At 44.5% G+C, this 11,828-nt stretch overlaps 1 long non-coding RNA gene and 2 other non-coding genes across 4 annotated transcripts; all 3 read left to right on the top strand.

Annotated features, from left to right (window-relative positions):
- Positions 1 to 2,442: 2,442 nt before the first annotated feature.
- Positions 2,443 to 10,770, top strand: LOC134413289 (uncharacterized). Of its 2 annotated transcripts, XR_010026463.1 has the most exons (6): positions 2,443 to 2,546; positions 4,583 to 4,820; positions 6,502 to 6,723; positions 7,003 to 7,165; positions 8,752 to 8,884; positions 10,440 to 10,770. It is a non-coding gene; the product is annotated as an uncharacterized LOC134413289 (long non-coding RNA). The 2 variants fall into 2 exon arrangements; XR_010026462.1 differs by lacking the exon at positions 6,502 to 6,723 and having other exon boundaries at positions 2,445 to 2,546.
- LOC134413502 (small nucleolar RNA SNORA5) lies at positions 5,023 to 5,157 on the top strand. The gene has a single exon (XR_010026509.1). It is a non-coding gene; the product is annotated as a small nucleolar RNA SNORA5 (small nucleolar RNA).
- On the top strand, positions 9,448 to 9,582 carry LOC134413503 (small nucleolar RNA SNORA5). Its single transcript, XR_010026510.1, has one exon. It is a non-coding gene; the product is annotated as a small nucleolar RNA SNORA5 (small nucleolar RNA).
- Positions 10,771 to 11,828: the final 1,058 nt, after the last annotated feature.

Here is an 11,828-nt window from a genome sequence, read left to right as displayed (position 1 = left end):
CCGATCCTCTAGTTCCTTCCACCACTTTATGTAGGAGAAAGTTGTCACCCATACATGTCAGGAATTTCTTGGAAGGGCGGCTTTTGGCAGTAATGGTCTCCCAACAGATATCAGGGTAATTGAAGTCCCCCATCACTAGTACATCACACTTCCTTGAAACACTGGCAATTTGTTTCTCAAAAGTTTCGTCCTTGTCTTCTCCTTGATTGGGTGGTCGGTAGTAGACTCCGATTATCATATTATTCCTAGCCCCATTTATTTTAATCCAGACGCTCTCGACGGGGGATATGAAATCATGAGGTTCCTTGTGTTTTCTGTATTTTTGCAGTGGCCCCCCGCCCATGAGTGGTGGATCTGATTTTTGTGGTCCAGTTTGCGGAGGCAGATGGGTTCTGTGATTGGATTGTGGTTTGGGGGCATTTTCCATGTAAAAGTAATGAGGATCCCTGCCTCAGATCCTTACTTTTGTGCTGCAGCAACTCCTACGAGTGGTGGATCGCTGATTTTTGCGGTTTAGTCTGTGGAGGCAGATGTGGTCTGTGATTTTTCCGGTGGTTTTGTGGGTGTCCTCTTCAAAAATCATATGAAATCACGAGGATCCCTTTTTGATTTCTTGGATCCCTATTTTACCCAGACCACAATTAAGGTTCCTTCCCATTTAAAATAACTTTAAAACTTGTAAAAAAAATCCTCAGAGTGTGGGGTTAACGTCCTCAAGACAGCAACTTTACTGAATGATTTAAAAAGTTTCATTAAAACTAAACAAAACTGACAAGCTATTGACCATGAAAGCAAATAAAGTTGCTAGTCCTTAAGGGGAGTTTGACTCCTTTTGTTGATTTTGCTGCAGTTGACTGACTCTGCAGTCCCTTAGAGAGATTCTCTCTCTAGAACAGGCCTTCTCTGTGGTGGCACCCAGCCTTCCTCCTGCATTTCGGGAGGCGGAAAACATCTCTTTTAAATGCCTCCTGTAACCTTTTTACACAGGGTTTCCTTGGCCTTTAATGTAGCTGGTTTTACATTACCTTTTACATTTTTAATTGTATTTTATGCTTTTTAATTGTACACTGCCCACAGATTCAGCTGATGGACCGTATAAAAATGTAATGAATAAATATTAGTTTTATAATGACGTGTTAGTTTTATATGTTATATGTCATGTTATATATATTAAATGTAATTTGTGGCATTTTGTGTTTGTTGTTGCACCCCGTCTCGATCCAGAGGGAGAGGCAGTTAAGAAAGATATTATTAGTATTATTAGTATTTCAGACTTTATTAAAGATGCTCTACAGCAGTGGTTCTCAACCTGGGGCACTCCAGATGTGTTGGACTGCATCTCCCAGAATGCCCCAGCCAGCAGAGCTGGCTGGGGCATTCTGGGAGTTGTAGTCCAACACATCTGGAGCGCCCCAGGTTGAGAAAGGCTACTCTACAGCATCATAGGTAACCGTCTCCTCCAATTTTATTTTGTGAATTAGGTTGCCACCCTATCACCCTTCCCAAACTCCAGAGCTGCACTTATCAATGCCTTAATGAAGACAAAATGAGCCACCCTGACATCCATCTCCCACAACAACCCAGACGAAAACACGTTGCAAGTGAGCGACAAAATGGCGGCGCTCGGCTATATATACACATCCTGACGCACGCGCACGCGCGCCACGTTCCCCGTGTAACCCAGCCACCAGCCCCCACTTCCCCATCGCGGATTGGTCAATTGTTCGCTGGGGGAGCGGGCGGAGAGAAGCCATAGAGATAGAGAAAGGAAGAGTCGTACTAGCATTCCAACTCTGAGAAGCCTTCGGCGAGCTACACGCCGCCATTTTTGAAGTAACCGAAGCCAGGCAAATACGACAGGGCAACATAGAGATACGACGCGGGTGGGAGTTGTTGTTGTTGTTGTTAATAAATTATTATTAATAAATAATAAATAAATAATAATAAATAATAATGTTGTTATTATTATTATTATTGCCGAAGCTCTCTCCCTTTGTGCTGCTGCTCACTCAGCAAACGGAAGTGATCAACTGGGCTGTATGTCGACTCTACTTTTTTCTATCTCTGTGGTGGGAAAAGGGGGGGAAATGCCCTCTTGAATTAAAACACCTAATAAAGTTAATTGTTGTTTTCTCTTTCTTCACTCAATGACGCGAGAGACCAATTTTTTTTAAAAAATTTTTTTTAATTCTCTTCAAAAAGACGGTTTGGGCGGCATTTCCGGTCATACCTCTTTCGTCAGCCAATGGGGGGTTAGCGAGAGAGAAGCGCGGTGGAGTCGCGGAGGAAGTGACGCGTTCAGCGCGCGACGCCCTCTTTTCCGGCCGTTTCCTGAGTAAGAGCACGCGCGGGTGGCCGTTGGAGGTAGAGAGAGCGAGATGTGGGGAGGGTGAAGGAGCTTATTTAAAAAAAATTATTACAACAAGTTATGGGGGAAAGCTTGGGATTTGGGGGTGGGGAGGGCATTGGGGTCGCCACCCTCCGTTGGGGCCAGGCCTTCATCTCTCCTTATAGCCGCTTCACGTTGAAGAGTATTTCTTGATAGGGTAAGTATGGCCAGCAGTGCAGTATTAATAGCATAATAATAATAATTAGAATTAGAATCATAGAATAGCAGAGTTGGAAGGGGCCTCTAAGGCCATCTAGTCCAACCCCCTGCTCAATGCAGGAATCCACCCTAAAGTATTCCTGACAGATGGTTGTCCAGCTGCCTCTTGAATGCCTCTATTGTGGGAGAGTCCACAACCTCCCTAGGTAACTGGTTCCATTGTTGTACTGCTCTAACAGGAAGTTTTTCCTGATGTCCAGCTAGAATCTGGCTTCCTTTAACTTGAGCCCGTTATTCCGTGTCCTGCACTCTGGGAGGATCGAGAAGAGATCCTGGCCCTCCTCTGGGTGACAACCTTTTAAGTCTTTGAAGACTGCTATCATGTCTCCCCTTAGTCTTCTCTTCTCCAGGCTAAACAGGCCCAGTTCTTTCAGTCTCTCTTCATAGGGCTTTGTTTCCAGACCCCTGATCATCCTGGTTGCCCTCTTCTGAACACACTCCAGCTTCTCTGCATCCTTCTTGAATTGTGGAGCCCAGAACTGGATGCAATACTCTAGATGAGGCCTAACCAGGGCTGAATAGAGAGGAACCAGTACCTCACGTGATTTGGAAGCTATACTTCTATTAATGCAGCCCAAAATAACATTTGCCTTTCTTGCAGCCATAAAGCGCTGTTGGCTCATATTCAGCTTGCGATCTACAATAAATCTAATAATATATTTCTTACCCGCCTCTCCCTTATGGTACTTTAAAGACTTAACACATTTATTCTGGCGTAAGCTTTTGTCATCGCAGGCATGCAAAATTTGTATTTTAAATTTGCATTTCTGCACCGCTGCTGATTTTTTTATCGTGGTTGTGCTTTTATATTGTATTTTATATCATGTTTCTGTACTGTTTGTTTTACACTTTGAATGGTTTTAATTTTTGTGAACCGCCCAGAGAGCTTCGGCTATTGGGTGGTATGGAAATGCAATAAATAATAAATAACATTTGGATTACCCAAAATAGCATCACTTTATTTATTTTTTTAAAAGCTATTTTGTGTTACGATGGCTGTAGAAGATCTCTCTTTTTTCATTTTCAAGCACCTGCCTGAAATAGAAAGCATTACTGGTACATTATTTGCAGAAAATATGGGCAAAATGTCACCCAGATGTTTACCATTGCAGGAATATAGTGAGGTACAGAGAGTTACTTATTCCTACTCAAGACCTGGATTGTTTAGCTGTCGTTTTATTCTACAGATAAAATGCCAGTGTGGTGTAGCAGTTATAGTGTCAGACTGGGAGTCTGGAGATCCAAGTTCTAGTCTCCACATGGCCGCGGAAGCTCACTGTGTGACTTTGGGCCAGACATTGGCTGAGTTCAGATGACACACTAATCAACCGGGGTGGGATGGGGTGGGGGGAGGTAAGAGCAACAGAATGGGAAACAACCATTGATTAGTGTGTCGTCCAAATTCAGCCACTGATTCTCAGCCTAACGTGCCTCAAAGGTTTGTTATGAGGATAAAATGGAGAGGGGAAGATTATATCCACTGCCTTGGAGGAAAAAAGGCAGGATATAATTGCAATAAGTAGATATAAGCAGACAATCTCCATAAGGCGATACAATCTTTACAGAAATTACCGTATTTCTTCGATTCTAAGACACACTTTTCCCCCCGCATAAACATCTTTAAAAACGGGGTGCGTCTTAGAATCGCGGGTGCGTTTATTATTTCTTAGAATCAAAGCTTTTTTTCTGTTGGTGATACTGAAATTAGTGTGCGTCTTAGAATCGATGGCATCTTAGAATCGAAGAAATACGGTATTTGCAAAATTTTAGGGTGCACAACCTGACTTTCCTTGCCACAGAATTGGGGAAGGCCATGATGTGTGTCTAGCACAGAATGATTTTATTTTAAAAAAAAACTTTCAAGTTGTCAAACTTTAAAGCTAACCTCTAGCCTTTTAAACTTAATTTTAGCCTTTGTTTGACTGTGTGTCTGAGTACCACGATAATCCTTGCCTGTCTTCCTCTTCTGTCCAGCTTTCTTAGGTCTGCCCTGATGAACCTCGTGAAGCCCCTGTGTTTTCTGTGTCTGGAACAGAGCAAGAAGGGAGTAGGAGGTCTGTTAGTGGCTAGAGTACCTAACCTTCAAGGATCTTGTCTCTGACTTGAGTACACAGCTGCCAGCACCATGAGGAGAGACCAGAGCCAGCTCTTAAACAACCAGATGGCACACGTGGAGAAGGATTGGAATGACCAACTGGAGCATAAGAAAGTGGTGAGAACTGATATAGTCCAACAGAAATAGGCTTTTAAAAAGTTACGAGTGTGGGTGGGTCTTTATACAGAACATACTAGTTCTAGGTTCTCTTCCAGTCTGTTTTGTTTTTCACTGTGGTAACTAGAGCTAAGCACACAAATACTCCTCTTGAGGTGTTAGTGAGCTTGGCTGGGGGAAATCTCCCCCACCCCAAACCCTCTGCAGCTGTGTCAAATTCATTGTCCGCCTTTCCTATGGTGGGGATTGGTCCAAACAGCTGCCACAGCAACATCTGTAGATCATGGGCCTCAGAACTCTTTGTGGGCTCTGGGGACAGTTTTATCTGCAGACACGGGTACCACGCCTTCCTGCCCCTCCAAATCTGAGTATCCACATCATGGCAAGGTGACTGATAACTTCATTTTCTATGTTACTAGAGCAGGGATAGGGAATGTGTGGCCCTCTCGATGTTGATGGACTGCAGTTCCCATCAGCCCTCAACATTGACTATCCTGGCTAGGGCTGATGCAAATATCAGCCCAACAACAACTGGAGGACCACATGTGGACAACTGGAGGACCACATCCCTGTACTAGAGAGAGTGGGCACATCTGGGGCTCTCCTGACTGCTGTGTTAGGTCAGCCATCGAAATGATTTGGGGCAGTTGCCTACTTCCATTCAGTTTCCCTGCCCTCTCCTTCTTTCGCCTGCCTCTTCTGCGCTGGTGCCAACTTCCCTTTTAGTATGAGGATATAGGATCTGTGGTGTTAGCCAAGTCAGAAACACCAAGTCAGGGAACGCTTATCAAATTTGCAGATGACACAAAATTGGGTGGGATAGCGAATACCCTGGAAGACAGAAACAAACTTCAAAGTGATCTTGCTAAGCTGGAGCGCTGGGCTGAAAACCACAGAATGAAATTTAATAGGGATAAATGCCAAGTTCTACATTTAGGAAATAGAAACCAAAGGCACAGTTACAAGATGGGGGATACTTGGCTCAGCAATACTACAAACGAGAAGGATCTTGGAATTGTTGTAGATCGCAAGCTGAATATGAGCCAGCAGTGTGATATGGCTGCAAGAAAGGCAAATGCTATTTTGGGCTGCATTAATAGAAGTATAGCTTCCAAATCGCGTGAGGTACTGGTTCCTCTCTATTCGGCCCTGGTTAGGCCTCATCTAGAGTATTGCGTCCAGTTCTGGGCTTCACAATTCAAGAAGGACATAGACAAGCTGGAGCGTGTTCAGAGGAGGGCAACCAGGATGATCAGGGATCTGGAAACAAAGCCCTATGAAGAGAGACTGAAAGAACTGGGCATGTTTAGCCTGGAGAAGAGGAGATGGGAGGGGAGACATGAGAGCACTCTTCAAATACTTGAAAGGTTATCACACAGATGAAGGCCAGGATCTCTTCTCCCAGAGTGCAGGACACGGAATAACGGGCTCAAGTTAAAGGAAGCCAGATTCCAGCTGGACATCAGGAAAAACTTCCTGACTGTTAGAGCAGTACAACAATGGAATCAGTTGCCTGGTGAGGTGGTGGGCTCTCCCACACTAGAGGCCTTCAAGAGGCAGCTGGACAACCCTCTGTCAGGAATGCTTTAGGGTGGATTCCTGCATTGAGCAGGGGGTGGACTCAATGGCCTCGTAGGCCCCTTCCAACTCTGCTATTCTATGATTCTATGAATGTTTGCAGCCTCCACAGCTCAACTCAGCATTAACCAAACACTCATTCAGTGGCATGTGAATGGAACTTCACCATCCCAGATTGGCTCTTAATCCTTGGCGAGAGAATATCGGAGCCTGTATCTGCCTCTGTGGCTAGAACCGCATGAATACATGAAGCTGCCATATACAGAATCTGATCCTTGGTCCATTTAGCCTGGTCTTGTACGGCAGAGGCTCTCCAAGGCTGCAGGTAGAGCGTTTGCCCATCTGTTGCCTGATTCTTTTACCTAGAGATGTCAGGGATTCAGTTATGGGATCTAAAGGTAGTGACCTTCACGGTTGAGTATGGATTTTATTTCAGTTCTCCCTGTTTCTTAATATGACGCTCTAATCTGTATACTATTGGAGTTTAACTTTACTCCTTAAACTTTAGAAATGGAAGTCACATCATGCTGTTTTGAGATGGAACATGTTTTTTTACCCCGTGATGATAGCATGCCTTTTCCATACTAAGCTTATTCACCAACAGGGCCTAGAATCAACCAAGCAGTTCAGCCCTACTTGAAAAGTACCTGTGGTGTTAACGCTTGGGAATCGATGCTCCCTCCATCTGATCCAGGCCACTTTGGACTATTCCATCTAGAAGAACTTCATTTTAGCATCATAGTCTTACTAGACCGGGTTTCTCCTAGGTAAGTGGCTCGGTCAGCCCATCCTTAGCCTTTTGGCCTGCACTTTGTCCTGAACTTGGGTTCTCACAGAAATCCATAACAGCCGGCTGCTTTGAAATATTCTGTTCCAGATCAGATTCTGTTGCTGCCTTTATTTAGCATCGGAGGTGTGCTGGACACTGTACAGGATGCAAAAGTGACATACCCTATTTCTTCGATTCTAAGACGCACTCCCCCCCCCCCCTATAAACATCTCTAAAAATGGGGTGCGTCTTAGAATCGCGGGTGTGTCTTAGGTTTTTTTTTTTTCTGTTGGTGGTACTGAAATTTGTGTACGTCTTACAATCGATGGCGTCTTACAATCGATCCTCCCAGAGCACAGGACACGGAATAACGGGCTCAAGTTAAAGGAAGCCAGATTCCAGCTGGGCATCAGGAAAAACTTCCTGACCGCTAGAGCAGTACGACAATGGAACCAGTGACCTAGGGAGGTGGTGGGCGCTCCCACACTAGAGACCTTCAAGAGGCAGCTGAGCAACCCTCTGTCAGGGATGCTTTAGGGTGGATTCCTGCATTGAGCAGGGGGTTGGACTCGATGGCCTTGTAGGCCCCTTCCAACTCTGCCATTCTATGATTCTATGAAATACAGTATTTCCTTCCCAAGTCATTTGTCATCTAAGATTGAGGGGCTGGATGAGGTTTCAGGAAGGAACAATCAATAATGGGTTAGGGCAGCCTTCTCCACCTCATGCCCTCCAGATGTTTTGGGCTTCCAACTCCCATCAGCCCCAGCCAGCATGGCATGCTGGGAATTGTAGTCCCAAAAAAATCTGGAGGGCACAAGCTTGGGGAAGGCTGGATGGGTTGCAGGAAGTGCAGTTGAAGTGACAGCGTGGTGTTGCAGAGTGTTTTGTTTTGTATTTAGAACTTGTAGATAGGAAATTGCGTAAGAGACAGCTTAAGGCGAAGTGGGCAGCTTGGTAAACACTGTTAAGTTTAAGAAAGGAAAAGGCTTGCGTAGTCATTAAAATTGTGTGTGTGGCTATTTCAAAGCTAAGCAGAGAAAGACTATCTGTGAGCAATGACCTTGAGATAGAAGCTGTACTGGGAACCTTGCCAGGATTCTCTAAGATATCGTGGTGTTAATGATATGAATATATACCAAAGATCCTTGAGGCTGGGTTAGCCTAATCACAGCTGTATGTAATATAGATAAGAACTGTGTGTATATGTATATGTGTATAGCTTTTGTCACTCTGCACAATGACGCGGAACTGTTAAGAAGTCTGAAGCTAATAAACTTACTCTGCTAAGTAAGACCTGCATTGTGCGCTGTGTTTCTGAGCACAAACAGGATTCCCAAGGAAAAGTTCTGATTCCAACATGGGAGAGTGATATCAAGAGAGATGAACTTAGGCTGGGCAGAGAGTGTAAGAAGGGGGAAGAGATAGGAGGCACAGCCTGAAGTGAGGACTTAGACATAAGGCATAGAGTGTTGAACTGGAAATGGAGGAAGTGAGCAGGGATTTACTCTTCGGCACCATCTCTCCTGTTCCGTGGCCCCCTTTTCCCTCTCTTCAAACAAGTGCTCGTTTCTTCTCTTTCAGAAGGTGAATTTCCACCAGACCCAGGGGTACCAGAAGATGGCACTGGACTGAGATGGCACATGGGGACTTGGTGCGTCAAGTCTTTTGCTTGCCTTAAATGGCTCACCCTTCCCCCTTTGTGGCCTCTGTACCGGTGAGTGACAAGGAAGGGCTGGGTGGTCTTGTTTGATTGCTTCCAAGTTTGCTGAGCATGGTGGCAAAGTGTCGGTGTCTGGCCCAACAAGTTAAGGGGAGCTGGAACATCAGTGTATGATTTAGCAGCTTTCTGGGCCCATCTCAGGACCCATTAATACAAGGGGTCCCCGCCCGGTCCCCCTTTGCACACATCATCGTTAACAAGAAATGTATTTCAAGAGTCACGTTTGGCATAATGTGCAAGATCTAAACAATAACCACCACTTCAGGAAGGATGTGTGTTTCAGACCAAGTTGTAAATACCACACCCTGACGTTCGGGCGACCCGCAAGAGCCAGTTTGCTTCATGTCGCTAGGTCAAAGATCCTGGTTGCAGGTGTGTAGCAGGAGCTGTTTATTGCAGCATGGCCCAGCTGCCTCTGTTCACCTGGAACTGGGGCGCCCGCCAGATGTTTGGACTACACCTTTCATCAGCCCCAACCAGCATGGCAATGGACAGAGATTATGGGAATTGTCACCCGAAACATCTGGCGGGCACTGGGTTGCCTTCCCCTGCCCTCATGCAGCCTTGTCAAATTCGGTGCTCACCTGTCCTGTGGTGGGGACCGGCCCTGTGGCTGCCACAAAAAACTTGTAGTTCATGGGCCCCAGGTCTATGCCGTTGGACCTGGGGATAAAAGCATGCTACAGATAATGCTTAGATGACTAGAGGCTCAGCTACACCAAGCAAGATATTCCACAATGAAAGTGGTATATAAAAGGCAGGAGCCACACTGCTGCTTTATAGCAGTATTGAAGTGCATTGACAACTGTTGGGGCACATTTTTTATTTATTTATTTATTTAAGGATTTTTATGCTGCCATTCAGCCAAAAAAGGCTCTCACGGCGGCTTACAAAAGTATTTCTTGACAGTCCCTGCCCACAGGCTTACAATCTAAAAGACATGACACAAAAGGAAAGGGGATTGGGAGGGAGGAGGAGGAGGAGGGGGAAAAGGAAAGCAAATTCAGGCACTACAATCTTAGTTGGAAAGTTCAGCAGTTAACACATAACATTGACACATACCATATACTGCTTTCATACCACTATATCCTGCTTGGTGTAGATCCTGCCTTTTATATACCGCTTTCATACTGCTTTCATAGTGGAATATCCTGCTTGGTGTAGATGAGACCTAAGACTAAAGAGACAGCCTTGTTCTGCCCATTCAGCCCTGGTTAGGCCTCATCTAGAGTATTGCGCCCAGTTGTGGGCTCCACAATTCAAGAAGGACGCAGACAAGCTGGAGCGTGTTCAGAGGAGGGCAACCAGGATGATCAGGGGTCTGGAAGCAAAGCCGTATGAAAAGAGACTGAAAGAACCGGGCATGCAGGGCCCTATATATGCTGATGATTAGTCAGCGGTTTCAGACTTTATTTGAGAACACGTCTTTCAAATACTGATATTTTTGATTAGGCATTCACCATTGGGAGTATTTTACTTTGTACAAGCCATTCTTTTGAAACGAATAAAGAATATATAGGATTAACACTTTTTTTCCTTTTTGTAACAGGTTTGGAAGACTATATATTTTAATTCGAAAGCTCCAGTATCTCAAAGCTTCATGGAAGCAGAAACCTTTGAATGAATGACCCCCTGTGAATATATGCTGCAGTCCAGGAAATGGCCTTGTGAAACCACCACGAAGGAAGACAGCAGAAGAACACATGGAGCAGCTGTCATTGAATTAAACGTCTTGGAACTGTGGCTTGTATATTATTGTCTCAGCAGGTGTCATGGGATGAAGCTGATTAAAAAAAAAAACTGTTGGAAACTTAAATTTGCTAGTATTATTTAAAAGGCTGATACTATTTTTTTTATTATTAAAAATGTCTTTCAGCTTTTATGTTGTGTTTTATTAAAGTAAGTTGACCAGAGGCATTTGTGGGACCAGCCAGGCTTTGCTGAACACCAGAAAGAAAAGCACTGTACTAAATCACAGCATGCATAGGAGAAAAACATTCCAAAGGCGCCTTTGAAGTTCAGGCAATGCATTCTGAGCCACTGCTTTTTGTCAAGAGTCTTTCCCGACTCCTTTAATCAAAGAAGCATTACCTTTCCTTGCAGTACAGTTTGACCCTTGGGTTATACCCACCGAGTGAGATAAGACCGCTTCTAAGCACTCTTGACAAAGCAGAGTATGACCTTAAGCCTGTGGGAGGAAATTGTACCCAAGTGCTGGAAAAACTGCACATCAGGCAGAAAACCAGATGGAGTTGGAAAAAGGGGGTTTGGGCAAGGTGGATAAAGTAGGCTAAACTTGTTCTGAGTTATGGCTACATCAGGGCTCCTTTTGTGCTAGGATTTGTGGTTAGAGGAGAGAGGAGGGTGTGCTGTGGTAGATCACAAAGGTTTCCCTCCTACACAGCTCTCCTGTCTAGTTCGGTGGTTAGGATGTTGCTTCGTAATGCAGGAAGGATGAGTTTGAGTACCCCTACCTCTCCATCTGGAGTCAATCATTGCAAGATCCTCAAATATGGGTTTTGCATAATGGAGGCCAATGTGTCCTTTCCCCCCTAAGCACGTTTTTATTTTAGAGAGGCGCCAAGATTCCCTGAATAAGGCAAGAAATGTAAAAAGCAAAGGTAGCTGTGCTGGCCATAAGAAAAATTCCAAAATCCACATTTGTGTAATAACTTTATTAGGACAAAGAAAAGATCACAACAAATGTTAACTGTTTTGATATCTCCAGATATCTTCAAGAGGCAAGATGTTACAAAATGCAGGTTGTACCTGACTCAGCAGAGTGATTTTCTTAGCTAATCAGTTGAGGGTGCTATAGCATTTTAATGTTTCAGCCCTTCACTGGAAACCAATGTATTATATTAATTTGGATTCCGCCTTTTGTCCAATACTGGGCCTCAAGGCAGCCTTACAAAATTTAAAACATACACATTTTAAA

This window comes from Elgaria multicarinata, chromosome 1 (genome assembly GCF_023053635.1).
Source record: "Elgaria multicarinata webbii isolate HBS135686 ecotype San Diego chromosome 1, rElgMul1.1.pri, whole genome shotgun sequence".
Taxonomy (NCBI): Eukaryota; Metazoa; Chordata; class Lepidosauria; order Squamata; family Anguidae; genus Elgaria; species Elgaria multicarinata.
The sequence above is the reverse complement of the archived record's forward strand: the minus strand, read 5'-3'. Positions and strand labels throughout refer to the sequence as shown.